At 38.2% G+C, this 12,688-nt stretch overlaps 1 protein-coding gene across 1 annotated transcript in view; it reads right to left on the bottom strand.

Moving 5' to 3' along the window:
- The window catches only part of LOC135090673 (lachesin-like), a 152,637-nt gene that overhangs the window by 41,675 nt on the left and 98,274 nt on the right, over positions 1-12,688 (bottom strand). The window contains exon 2 of the mRNA XM_063987639.1: positions 11,473-11,600. The gene's annotated coding sequence lies outside the window, so the exon portion shown is untranslated. The remainder of the gene's footprint in view (positions 1-11,472; positions 11,601-12,688) is intronic.

Raw genomic sequence — 12,688 nt, 5'->3', positions numbered from 1 at the left:
AGGAATGTGAAAAGCAAATTACCGTACAAAAATATATGAAAAGGGAAATTACTTGTGCTTCAATAAATGCATAAACGGTAAAAAAAAAAAAAAGAAGTGAGAAAAAGACAAAAAAGAGATCGAAAAAATTAGGAATGAGTGGAAAAAAGAGAATATGAAAAAAAAAACAAGAAAAAAGAACAAAAAACAAAGAAGGAAAAAAATTACTTGCGTTTAGAAAAAAAATGTACAAAATGTGAACAATATTAAGAAAAAATGTGACCTGAAAAAAAGGAAAAGAGAAAGAAAGTGAAAAAAAGTAACGTGAAAAGCAAGTAAACGAACAAGAAAATATGGAACTAAAAGGAAATTATTTGTGTTCAGAGAAAAATGGGTAAAAAAGTGAGGAAAAGATAAAAGAAAGAGATCAGATAAAAAGAAAAGAGGAAAAGTAGAAAAATGTGAAAAACAACAAGTAAAAGAACAAAAAAAAATATGGAAAACAGAATTACTGGTGCTTAAAAAGAAAATGATAAACGATGGAAAAACAGTGAGAAAAGATTGAAAAGACAACAAAAAAGAGAAAAAATAAAAGTAATAAAAATTAAAGTAAAAAGAAAGTAAACAAAAAACATGGAAACAAAGGATTACTTGTGCTTAGAAACAAATGAATAAAAGATAAAAAAAAAGTGAGGAAAAATACATAAAAATCGGAAAAGAGGAAAGAGGAAAAGTAGAAAAAAATGAATGTGAAAAGCAAGCAAACTAACAAAAAAAGGAAAAACGGAATTGTTAAAGAAATGGAAAAATCGATAAAAAAGTGAGAAAAATATAAAAAAAAGAGAAATAAAAGAGGAAAGAGTAAAAAGTAAAGAGGGAAAGACGGGAGTTAGTTATCAATACACGCAGAGGAAGCTTCGGCCCTGACGTGTCGCCAAGGATAAACAAACATCAAATCAACAGAAAAAAAAAAAAAAAGTTTGTGGGGCGGGGGGAGTTTCATTAAATTTCATCCAATTAACTGAGTATCGGGAGGCTGCCGCGGCTTCGAAAAATCAAGGAAACTCTGTGTTATCATTTGGTGTTGGTGCTTACTAGAATTTTTCCTCCCGTTAAATAAATAAAAAAAAAAAAGTGAAAGAAAACGCGGTATAAAAGTTCTCCGCATTCCGAATAAAATCAATGGAAAATATTTAGCCATGTTTTGTGGAGAGGAAGGAAATGGTAGGAATGACGCCATGGATTTTTACTGATGAATCTCTCTCTCTCTCTCTCTCTCTCTCTCTCTCTCTCTCTCTCTCTCTCTCTCTCTCTCTCTCTCTCTCTCTCTCTCTAAACAAAAAAAGATAGAATCGCAATACGCCAAATCGATGCAGAACGATTTCCTCCTACCCCCCCTCTCTCTTTCTCTCTTTCTTTCTCTTTCTCTCTCTCTCCTTTCTTCCCTCCCCTTGTTTTTTTTTTTTTTCCTTCCCTCCTTCCTTCCCTCTTTCCCTGATCCACTGTCGCTAGGAGAATGAGGCCCAAGCTGCTCTTCCCATGTATTGAAACGGGAACTAAGCATTTTGTGCAGGAAAACTCTTGAATTTAAATGTCGATCTAAAGACTCTGTATTGGAGTTTCAGGGAGCGACAGGGAGCGGAGGGGAGGCGTGACCTAACTACTCTCCTCTGATGATCCTGCAAGGTGGGGGAGAAAGAAGGACCAAGGACAGGGAGCAAGGTAAAGAAGCGATGGATTAAAGGTGAAATGATAAAGGAGAATAAAGAAAGTAAAACATAAATGATAAGAACAACATGGAGTAAAGTTAAGAAGTGATTCGTAAAGGAGACAGAAGTAGGCAGGATAATAAAGGAAATTAGGATAAGAAGGACAGGAATTAAAGTAAAGAAGTGATGAATTAAGGAAGAAAGAAGGAGGCAGGATGAGAAATAAGAAGTAAAGGAGTAGCTCAAAAAGAAGTAAAAATGCAAAGGTTAAAATGGGATTTTTAAAGGAGAAAGAAGGAAGAGGATGTTAAAAAAAAAAGCAAAAAAAATACAGAAGCGATGCAGGAAGGAGAGAGAGAGAGAGAGAGAGAGAGAGAGAGAGAGAGAGAGAGAGAGAGAGAGAGAGAGAGAGAGAGAGAGAGAGAGAGAGAAAGTAACGTAGAGGCGTGGAAAGGAATTGAAAGGAATACGGGGAGGGAGTAAAAAATTCAAGATAAAGAACGTGGAAGAGGGAGAGAAGGCAAAGAAAGTAAGAAAGAGTAAAAAAGAATGAGTGAAAGGCCTTTAGAGCGATGAGATATAGGCTAAAAGAAAAAATAAAGGCAAATAATGAGCGGTAAGGAAAATATGGACATTGATTGACAAGAATATTGAAAGGTATAGAAAAACGAGAGGAGGTAAGAAGGAATGGAAGAAATGAAGGGAGGCAATGAGAAAGATGGGGAAAAGATTCAAGAAGAAGAAGAAAAGTAAGGGGACTGGGAGGCGAAAGAAAGTAGGAGGAGGAAGGAAGGATAAAGAGGAAAACTGAAGAAGAAGGAAGAGGAATAAAGCAAAGAAAGTGGGAAGGAAACAAAAAATAGAGAGAAGGTGGGAAAAGGAAGAAGGATAAAGAAGAAAAGTGGAGAGGAAGGAAGAAGGATAAAGAAGGAAAGTAGGAAGGAAAAAATAAGAAGGTAAAAGAGGATAAGGGAGAAGAAAGAAAGAAGAAAGTTAAGGAAGTGAATAAGGGAAGGAAAGAAGGAAGGAAGAAAAAAGGATAAGGAAAGGAGGAAGGAAAGAAGAAGAATAAAGAAGGAAATGGAGAAGAAAGGAGGATAAAGAAGGAAAGGAGGAAGGAGGAAAGAAGAAGATTGAAGAGGAAAAAAAAAAGGTGAAATAAGGAAGTGGGAGGGACTCTAACAAGTACTGGAGGGCATGTAAGAAGGAGAGAGAGAGAGAGAGAGAGAGAGAGAGAGAGAGAGAGAGAGAGAGAGAGAGAGAGAGAGAGAGAGAGAGAGAGAGAGAGAGAGAGAGATAGCTTACATACGTTCAATGGAGTGGAGGTGGAGAGAATGACAATGGAAGAGTGAGAGAAAGATGAATAGTGGATAAAAAAAAAAGTTAATAACGATGAAGCTTTTGATATCAACGTATGGAAATAATGTAAATTTTTATCAATATTATTTTTTTTTCTTTGTATTACTGATTTTTCTTCGCCAAGTGACTCAGCAAGGTAGCGTTCGTTGCTTGCTGCTTGGTAACACTTGCTGAATTGGTCTGCAGTTTCAATAAATCTATTTAAATCCCTGTTTGGTGTAGAGCGCAATATTTGTCAGTTTTCATAATCATTTTTATTTTCAGTTTTATTATTTATTTATTTATTCATTTATCTATTCATTTTTTATTCTTTCTCACTTCGTTATTTATTTATTCTTTATTTATTTATTTTTTTCAGTTGGTTTGCAATTTCAATTTACGAGCTTAGGGGGTCCAAAGTAGAACATTTGTGATTTCTGGTAAATACATATTTTTTCTAATTCTTCCTCATTTTGGTTCATTTCAATTTCTTTATATTGGTTTGGAGTTTTCAATATGTTTATTGGGCGTGAAGTACATTATTATTTTTGTCAGCCCTCGTAATATATATATATATATATATATATATATATATATATATATATATATATATATATATATATATATATATATATATATATATATATATATATATATATATATATATTTTTTTTTTTTTTTTTTCAATTCTTCCTCACTTGGTTAATTTCTTCTTTGTCCACATCTTGTAAAGACCAATAAATTTGCGGCTGTTTGTCGCTCCTTTGTGTTGCTGTACGTACCTCCTTCCATTTATTCGTTTTTATATTAGTTTTTCATTTTACATTAAAGAGAACAGTTATCCCAGAGAGCCTCTTTTAGAGCCAAACTAGTCTTCTGCGGCTTATTCTTCCTTTGTGTCCTATTGTCTTTCTCCCTCCCTCCCCCCTCTTCCTCCTCCTTCTCCTCCCGCTCCTTACTCAAACAACATTGTAAGGATCTCAAGGTCTGTTGCTATTTGGTCTTCTTTTGTATTCGTTTGTATTTCTCCCCTTCCTCCTCCTCCTCCTCCTTGCCAAAACAGAGTAGTGAGGATCTCAAGGTGTTACTGTTTGGTCTTCCTTTGTATTCCTTTGTATTCGTTTGTATTTCTCCCCTTCCTCCTCCTCCTCCTCCCCCTCCTCCTTACCCAAACAGACTAGTGAGGATCTCAAGATCTGTTGCTGTTTGCTCTTCCTTTGTTTTCTTTGCATTCGTTTGTATTTCTCCTCCTCCTCCTCCTCCTCCAAACAGACTAGTGAGGATCTCAAGGTCTGTTGCTTTTGGTCCTTCTTTGTTTTTCTTTGCACAATCTCCTCCTCCTCCTCCTCCTCCTCCTCTTCCTCCTCCTCCTCCTCCTCCTCCTCCTCTTCCTCCTCCTCCTCCTCCTTCTCCACATCCTCGTGCACCTTCTCCTCCTCCCATTACACCACCACCACCTCCTCCTCTTCCTCCTCCTCCTCCTCCTCCTCCTCCTCCTCCTCCTCCTCCTCCTCCTCCACATCCCCTTCCCCACCTCCACCTCCTCCTCTTGCTCCTCCTTCTTTGTCTACCGCCGCCTCACATCCTCACACCTTGCCGGAGCAGCGTTTTCCACTCTCCAACTCTTCCCTCGAGGATCTGATATGATAGGAATCCCGACACGAGGCTTCTTACTCCTCTCGCTGATCAGGAGTGATGGATCCAACTCCTCCAGCCACGTCAGCCTCTCCCACCGCCCTGCCCGCCTTTACTCTGGTTCACTGTACTCCATCTACCCACACAAGCCTAGACGAGAAGCCACAGGGAAAAGATACAGCCTCCTTCCGAAGTCTCAGTGGGTTTATAGGCTCTCTAAGTCTCTACATTCTACAGTAAATTGTGGCGTGTGTGTGTGTGTGTGTGTGTGTGTGTGTGTGTGTGTGTGTGTGTGTGTGTGTGTGTGTGTGTGTGTGTGTGTGTGTGTGTGTGTGTGTGTGTGTGTGTGTGTGTGTGTGTGTGTGTGTGTGTGTGTGTGTGTGTCATTATTCTCAGTTACCATCACCTATTTCGCTCATTGAATACAAGAAAATACTTTTTTCTTTAACAATCACAAGGTTTTGAAATGTAATAATTCTTGGCAGTGAAATAATTCGATGTGTATTAATCCGGTTCGAAGGACATTCTTTACAGGGACTGCCACGTGTAAGCCTGGTCGCTTCTTGCAGCTTCCCTTATTTCTTATGTTCTTATGTTCAAACCCATTTACTGTTAGACACAATTTCCACACTTTTCATAACTTTCCTACCGTTAGTCAGAATGGAACAAATAAACTACATTATAGATTACGTTATATTATACTGGATGGGTAAGTATTTCCAGCCTCTTGAGTTTGAGATCATGCTAAAATTCATAAAATCTATTAGCATCCAAGATATAGTGGAATAGATGTCACTGTATTTAAAATGTTAATGTCCAGCTCCCGAGAGCAAGAGTTAACCTGTATTCTCAATTATTCATCCCTTTCACTGGTAAACTCTGGAACTCCCTGCCTGCTTCTGTACTTCTCCCTGCCTGTGACTTGAATTCTTTCGCGAGGAAGGTTTTAAAGACACTTCTCCAGTTCTGGATAATCTTTTTTGGCACTTTCCTTTAGGGACTGGCACGTCAATGGGCCCTTTTTCTTTCTTTTTCTTTTTTTCTTTTTTTGTCAGTTCCCTTCTTCAATAAAAAAATAAAAAACAAATAAATAAAACCTAAGAGCATATAATCACAGTTTACAATTGCCCTTCCCTCACTCCCCCAGACACTCACACCACCGACACAATCCACACTAGCAGGAAAATTGCCGCCTTAAAATCAAAGGTATGGCTTGACCCGAGGGTGGCGCTGCTAAGGTCAGACTCGGGGACATAACGTGCTAAAGGCCAGGAAGGGCGGTAATCTCATTCCTCACAGTAACATCTCCGCTCTTCAGAGGTGAGAGTGTCCTTCGGCGAATATTTATAAGGATTCCACCCCCTGCTGCGGCACGCCCGTGTTGACAATGGACGGTCCTTGTCTCACCTTCACCTCGTCACTGCCGCCGCGCCCCATCCCCGCATGCCGCTCTTTTCCCTTCCTGCCCACGCCGCTATAGGGAAGCAAGCCACGTGTTGCTGCTCTCTGCCTAAGACTGACGCCGAAATTATCACCTGATTATTTATCTGTTATTCTACTTCTTACTATATTATAATATTTGAATGTAAAAACTACTACACAATTGAAAAATAAAATAATCTTAATTTGAATTATCGTTATTATTATCATCATTATATCATTGCACGATTTCTTCCCGCAATGGTCTGTTTTGCCACTAATTTTGCCGTTTGATTACCAGTGAGGCGGGTCACTTCATCACAGCACACACGAGGAGTCTTCATCGTCGTTTTTATTGCCGTCAGGAAGTGGGGGGAGTTAAATGTAATTCACATCAAAACATGTGTCAAAGGTCAGAAAAGGGCAAAGAGGAGACTCGCCTGGTGCCTCTGACCTTTACTAGTCTTTGTGCTTTGTGTATATTGTGTACATATATAAAGAAGAAAACCAAGAATTTTTACTACTTATAAGTGTTATCAGAGAGCTTTCGCCTTATTGGTAACATTGCGAAGAGTTAATTTCCTGCGATGTTAATAAGCTTACACGTGTGTCGCTGTGTCACCCTACATATGTAAGAAAATCTTGCCATGAACATAGTTTTCATTATCGTCACTATCAATTCCAGTTCTGTAACAATTCAACGGAGCAAGATTTTTCCCTCTCCTTTTAGTAGCTTTTTTTTTAAATCTGACTGTCACTTAATTTATTTTATCTTATCTTTTTTTTCTTTTTCCACACCTAAATTTTCTGATCCTGTTATATTCTGACAAACGTTGAAATATGATCATTCTTTTTTTTCTTTTTTCTTCAATACAATTCGAGTATTCGCTATTTATACCTCAGAACAAAGTCAAGGGAAAGTAAAGTTAAAAATGAAAAAGTGAAAGAGAGAGAGAAAGAGAGAGTTTGCTTGGAGAGTCTCGCCGTCTCTTCTCCCTCCTAAAATCTTGAAATACATCATCAGTGGCAGTGGGCCGCGGCGTCCCGTGAGACAGCACACCCATCACCAATTCGGTTTCTGAAGCTGAGAATATCTTGCTTCAGAAAGTTTACAAAATTTGCTGAAATGAAGGGATCGTCTGTAATTTCGTGTTTTTCGTCTTGCTATTTAGAATTCATGGGACATCACAGACACCTAGATGACGGATGATGACTGGCTGGGATTGCAAGTGTTCACGATTTCACAGCTAAATCATAAACTGATGATGTTTCCTCTCTCTCTTTCTTTCTCTCTCTCTCTAAAACTATATTGAATTAAGTAGTCACATCCCGCCTTCGTCACTCGGACCGCCTCACCCTCCCTGCTCAGTGCCCTCCTCTCGCCGTCCCGCGCATGTTCAAGGGACGAAGAGAAGCAGAATAAGTATTTTTCATCCATTCCCAACAGCCGTTACGGTCCGCCGCCCGACGCCGCCTCACAGACCGTCTCAAACCGAAACTCATATCATTCCCTCTTTTCTGCCGCCTTTGATTTTCAACCTCAACGGCGCCAAACCAAGCACCGCGACGCTCTCTGATGAACACACGAATATTCTGTTTGTAGTTTCTCTTTGCAGCCGTGAATCCCACGTGATATATTCTAGAGGAAATAATTTACCAAAGAGGGGAGACAGAGGGAGAGAGAACCGGGCTTGCTGTCTCCGCCACGCCCTTGCTTCTCGTACTTGCGGGCTAGGCAGAGGCAGGCGTTCTTGTCTACCGCACGTCCCTCGGTCACTGATCTCTCGAATATCAATCAAGACTTCCCCTCAAAGCAATTCATTACAAACAAGTGGAGCGTTTAACCAAAATGCATACGTGTGGTTGACTTTCCGGCAGTAACTAAATATTGAGTCCCCTGCTTGTTTAGGTCAAAAATTGGGATGTAAATTTATGTAAGCCTACGTACAAGTCCCTTACTCTGCTTCTGCTAACTTCCCCTACGACGCGTCCCACAGTAGATAGGAATAGTTTAAAGCAGTCTCCCCTGTACACGTGTAACTTTTCTATCCATCTTCTGTGTCAACCCTCATCTTCACCCTAAGCCAGACCCGTTTTCTATGCATAACAACTCCTAGTAAAAACAAATGCCATGTCCTTTATGATAATTCCTCAGTAAGATCACCCATTTCGCCTCAATATATTTTAGTCACGGTGCTAAGGATGACTGCTTCCCCCAGATCTGTATAACTAAGTGAGAGAGAGAGAGAGAGAGAGAGAGAGAGAGAGAGAGAGAGAGAGAGAGAGAGAGAGAGAGAGAGAGAGAGAGAGAGATAAGAAATAAGAGAAGCTGCAAGTAGCCTTCAGGCCTACGCATGGCAGTCCCTGTATGAAATTATACCTACCTATTTCCACCTATCATCCCCCATCCATATCTCTGTCTAATATTCTCTTAAAGCTCCCTAATGACTCAGCACTAACAACTTGAGAGAGGGAGAGAGAGAGAGAGAGAGAGAGAGAGAGAGAGAGAGAGAGAGAGAGAGAGAGAGAGAGAGAGAGAGAGAGAGAGAGAATATGCATTTCTATTATAGATTTCTACTTCCAATTCAATCTACACATAAAAATGCATTCTCTCTCTCTCTCTCTCTCTCTCTCTCTCTCTCTCTCTCTCTCTCTCTCTCTCTCTCTCTCTCTCTCTCTCTCACACACACACACACACACACACACACACACACACACACAAATACACACACAATTTTTCTTAATTTTCCCATCCCTTCTTCTCTATTCCCTCCTTCCATCCCCCTCTCAAAAAAAAATAAAAAAAAAAAAAAATATATATATATATATATATATATATATATATATATATATATATATATATATATATATATATATATATATATATATATATATATATATATATATAATTAAATAAATAAATAAAATGCATAAATAAAATAAATAAATAAATAGATAAATAAAAATCCCTGCGTGCGAGACCGAGGGCAAGGTGGTGGTGGAGAGGTGGTGGTTTTCCATCGAAGTAGAAAAAAAAACATTGGTAAGTTCGCCACCACGTTTTTAATTATTACATTGTATGAGGTACTGAGTGTAGGAACGAGTGGGGGAACAAGTTGGTAAGAAACAACTGTGAGTCCTCTATTAAGTATTAGAAACAGGTAGTTTATTGGCCAGTGTTCAGAAACGCTTTGCTTTCTCACGACTGTCTTCAAGGCCACAGAGATGATTGGTCGGATTATCAAGAGCGGATTCTCCTGTTCATAAAGTAAAAACTTCTTTGATTTCTCACTAGAACCGTAAAGTCACTCTTAAAAATCCGTGCAATTATAAGTAGATTACTTTTTGAAAATAGTAGAGGTGCGGGCAGAAGCGTTTCAGAATGTGGTCCATGAACGGAATCAAGCGCAACCTGCCCTCACCTCTTGTGTCTCTCTACCACAATGGAAATAAGTACGAAGAGTCCATTACTAAATTTTGATGTTGGGTGCAAAATGTTTTACAAGAATACAGAGAAAAACTAATGGAAGGAAGAGAATATATATATATATATATATATATATATATATATATATATATATATATATATATATATATATATATATATATATATATATATAAAGGGAAAAAAATGAAGAAAACGGTGATTAGAGTAAATAAAAGCCGTTATAAGTTAACCTAACGCGTGGAAAGGAATACGTTCGAACATCAAAGTAATACTACTACTACCACTACTACTACTACTACTACTACTACTACTACTGATAATAATATATAATAATAATAATAATAATAAATAATAATAATAATAATAATAATAATAATAATGATAATGATAATAATACAAAAATAAAAGTCGAAAAAATGTGATTTTATGGTAATATTCAGAAGACAAGTGTTAGCACACAGTGTAGGATAAGAATCTTCTAGAAGCATAAGTGGAAACTTCCTATTGTGACGGCCCGCAGGGAGTACTGTCTAATTACTGTTTCCTTTCCTAGTTTATTGGTAAATATTGAGATAGGAATAACTATTATATGCAATAATAAAATAATGATTAATAATTGTAAATGTTAAACTATATGAATAAGCGATAGCTAGACAGAATAATTCACATGATCTTGTGAAACCTATCACTTGCGCTGTCACCCCCTGTCACGTGATCACAAGTGCCGCACCTCGAGCAACGCCGCAATGCCCAGGACAGTTGGGTGGAGAGAGCGGTCTAGCCAGCTGGGTGGTGTGCGCCGTGCGCCGTGCGCGGTGCCTGTGTGTGTGAACTATGCCACGAACAATCACACTAAGACCACTACCTGAGTCTTGCCTACACGTATGTATCTAGCGTGTATGAGGCAGGTAGTGAGTGGAAGTGACAGTGTATAACAGTGACTTCATTGTGGTGACAAGAACAGTGACAGACAGACAGCATATCCTTAATGCTGAAATTCAGCTCTCCTCGGCTCAGTACTTAAGTCGTATTGTATGTAAACTATAAATATGCGTACAAACAGTACAAAGCCTTTTTCTAATTACCTGGATATCAAAAGACAGTAAATTGCCTTATTACAGCTCGGGGGCTCTATTAATGCGGAGTGTTAAATAAACAGTAACACTACGCCCTGCATACGAACCATAACACGAGGAATACAAAATATAAAAAAAAAAAAAAAATATATATATATATATATATATATATATATATATATATATATATATATATATATATATATATATATATATATTATATATATATATATAATAATATATATATATATATATATATAACAAGCAGCCAGAGGAAGGCAGCTCCTAAAACTTTAGATTCTGAAATGTGTGATCGGGAGAGCAGTTACGTCTCAAAAACTAGTTTCAAAATCTTGACGATAGATGGCGGTGTTCTCGTTCTACACCTATCAACATGCAGATAGCAAGAACTCCTCCCTTATGTTCAGTTCCTTAGTCATGAGGTTCCAGGCTTTCTACGGTGAAACAAAAAGTATGTGAGACTAAGGACTGTATTATGAAACACTTGCGCCGCACCTCTGCTACATTCGAAAGGTTCTACTTAAAGTAACAAGAGTTTTTAAGGATGTTTTTACGGTTCCAGTGCCATAATAACGAATAATAACGAAGTTTCTACATTATCAACAGGAGAAACACCCTCCATGGCCTTGGAAAATGGTCGTGGTGTACGAAGCTAGATACGAGAACATCACACCACGACACCTGTGAAAGTCTAAGAGAGAGAGAGAGAGAGAGAGAGAGAGAGAGAGAGAGAGAGAGAGAGAGAGAGAGAGAGAGAGAGAGAGAGAGAGAGAGATACATGAAGGCGTATAATAAAACGAGAAAGGGTGAAAAGAAATCATTAACTAAAGAAGAGTACGTTACTTACCTTATAGTCACCGAGGTTGTCCACTATGCAGGAGAGCACCGCCTCTCGCCCCAGAGCAACTGTTACGTTCTTGATCACGTCTCCAAAGTCTGGCTCCGGCTCACTCGTTCCCACCTCGTTCAGATGCGCTGCAACAGGAGGAGGAGCACCGTCACCACCGTCACCACCGCCAGAACTACTACTACTACTACTACTACTACTACTACTATTACTGCTGTTGATGATGATACTGCTACTACTACTACTACTACTACTACTACTACTGCTACTACTACTACTACTACTACTACTACTGTGATAATTTTTAGAAATAATGTTTTCCTTTAACTTATTGTTTTTTTTATATTAGTAATTTTAATTGTACATAAGAATCTTTTGTTTATGCAGCAAAAGATCCAAAAAATATTATGTAACTAGTATAAAGCAACTGATGTATCAAATAAGTATTCTAGTATGTAAACTTACTTGCTGACTACTACTACTACTAATAATAATAATAATAATACTAATACTATTACTACCACTACTACTACTTTAGAAACCTCCCCATCAACACCATATCCGAACCCATGCATGTGGTGTGGTTTAGGTTTACTTAAAGCTATTAGTAATACATACAGACAGCGAAGGCGAAACTCTGCTAAAAAGAGTTAATTACGAGATTCAAATAATAAAATAATAAATGGGTGCCCGTTTATATTATTAATAGTGACAAGTATTTATAAAGCGCACGAGATACATGCACGGTTTCAGACGAGTAAGTTGAAGTACTACTCCTGCTACTACTACTACTACTACTACTACTACTACTACTACTACTACTACTACTACTACTACTACTACTACATTGCTACTGTTTCTTATTGTAATATCATTATGAATTAATATACAAATGTTATTTATATGTACATGTTTATATATCTGTAATTTTGCACGACCTACATTACATTCTCTCTCTCTCTCTCTCTCTCTCTCTCTCTCTCTCTCTCTCTCTCTCTCTCTCTCTCTCTCTCTCTCTCTCTCTCTCTCTCTCTCTCTCTACCAGTCTATCTATTTGTCTGTCTATCTATCAGTTTGTCTATTTAAATGTAAGGGAATAATTTTGTCTGTCTGTCTGTCTGTCTGTCTACCTCTCTACCTATCTTGGTATCTACCTATCTATGTACGTGTCTATCTACTTTAATTAAGGCAGCACACACACACACACACGCACACA

This window comes from Scylla paramamosain, chromosome 35 (assembly GCF_035594125.1).
Source record: "Scylla paramamosain isolate STU-SP2022 chromosome 35, ASM3559412v1, whole genome shotgun sequence".
Lineage (NCBI taxonomy): Eukaryota > Metazoa > Arthropoda > Malacostraca > Decapoda > Portunidae > Scylla > Scylla paramamosain.
This window is presented reverse-complemented; position numbering and strand designations above follow the sequence as displayed.